The 1,735-nt window shown below is 46.5% G+C and overlaps 1 pseudogene; it reads left to right on the top strand.

Annotated features, from left to right (window-relative positions):
* Nucleotides 1-388: 388 nt before the first annotated feature.
* On the top strand, nt 389-1,145 carry LOC150020128 (small ribosomal subunit protein uS5 pseudogene; annotated as a pseudogene).
* The last annotated feature ends 590 nt before the right edge of the window (nt 1,146-1,735 follow it).

The raw sequence follows: 1,735 nt of genomic DNA, 5'->3' as shown, positions 1-1,735 counted from the left end.
TGGGAACATCTTATTCAAGTAAATAAAAACCTTCAGTCATGTCGATCATGGAAGTTACTGCCCATCCAGCTCGATAATGTCCCTGCTCATCTTTCAGCCATGATCCATCTGTAAACCAAATTAAGACAACTTCATCAATAAGAGTTTCCTAGGAATAAGAAGGTGGTCAGTAAGCAAAACACACCTGTTGGATGTCTTCATCCTGCAAAGAATGTAGCAAAATTGCTGGGTTAAGATTGTTACATCTTTCTTTTCCAAGAAAACACTAAAGGGCAATGACGTAGGTGTCTCGGAAAGGCCTGGAGGTCCCAGGGGCCTTGGAATGAGAGGCCATGGCTGTTTTTCTGGAGGATTTGACAGTGGCATTTAGGGAAAGGTCACGAATGGGATGGCCCTGGGCCAAGACTGTGAGGTTCCCAGAGGTAAGGCTAAGGACAAAGAGTGAATTCTAGTCACCAAGCTGGGCTGCCTGGTCAAGGACATGAAGATGGAGTTCCAGGAGGAGCTTTTTCTTTTCTCCCTGCCCATCAGGAAATCTGACATTGACTTTTTCCTGGCAGCATTCTTCAAGAACAAGGTTTTGAATATGATGCTGGTGCAAAAGCAGATGTGCATTGGCCAGAGGACCTGTTTCAAGGCATTTCTCTCTGTTGGAGACTACAATGGACATGTTGGTCCGGGTGGTAGGTGCTCCAGGGAGGTAGCCACTGCCATCCGTGGTGCCATCATCCTGGCCAAGATCTCTGCTGTCCCAGTCCAGCTAGGCTACTGGGGAAATAAGATCAGCAAGCCCCATACCATGCCTTGCAGGGTGACCAGCTGCTGTGGCTCTGTTCTGGCACACCTCCTCCCCCACCCCAGCGGCACTGGCATTGTCTCAGCTCCTGTTGTCCAAGAAGCTGCCGTGGATGGCCAGTATTGGCAACAGTTACACCTTAGCCAGGGACTGCACTGCCACCCTGGGCAACTTTGTCAAGGTCATGTTCAATGCCCTCTCCAAAACCTATAGCTATCTCACGCTGACCTCTGGAAAAAAGACCATGTCCACCAAGTCTCTCTACCAGGAACTTACTGACCAGCTTGTAGAGAACAACACCAGAATTTCTGTGCAGAGGACGCAGGCTCCAGCTGTGGCCACCACATAATTTCATACAAGAAAAAAAATAAAGTGAATTAAGCTGTTTTTTTTTATAAGACTGTTACATCAAGTTCAAGTAACATTAGGTGCAGAAAACAAGAGCAGGTTCTTAGAAGTCAGTTGACTGACAGAAGTGTTGAGTGTGATGAGAGTTCAGTGGAGAGTCAACAGAATGAGGATCATAAATAACGGCGAGCCCAGAGCTGTTTCTGCTGTGTGTTTGCATATCGTAACTGCAGCAGAGGTGGATGTCAGGCAGGATGGGAGCCCTTTAGCTACCGAGTGTAACTACTGACTGTAATATTCCATAGGTCTGTGACAATCTCTGTGCGTGTGTGTGTTTAAAGATTTTATTCATTATTTATTTATTTTCAGAGAGAGGGGAAGGGAGGGAAAAAGAGAGGGAGAGAAACATTGATTGGTTGCCTCTCATTCATGTCCCAACCAGGGACTGGGTCCAAAATCCAGGCATGTGCCCAGACTAGGAATCAAAACAGGAACTTTTTGTTTTGTGGGATGATGCCCAACCAACTGAGCCACACTAGTCAGGGCATGATACCTATGATTTTGAGTTAAAAACTCCTAACATAGTTCCTT

This window comes from Furipterus horrens, unplaced genomic scaffold (assembly GCF_987537825.1).
Source record: "Furipterus horrens unplaced genomic scaffold, mFurHor1.1.pri manual_scaffold_2, whole genome shotgun sequence".
In the NCBI taxonomy this organism is placed as follows: Eukaryota; Metazoa; Chordata; class Mammalia; order Chiroptera; family Furipteridae; genus Furipterus; species Furipterus horrens.
Note: the sequence above shows the minus strand (reverse complement) of the source record. Positions and strands in the feature narration are given on the sequence as shown.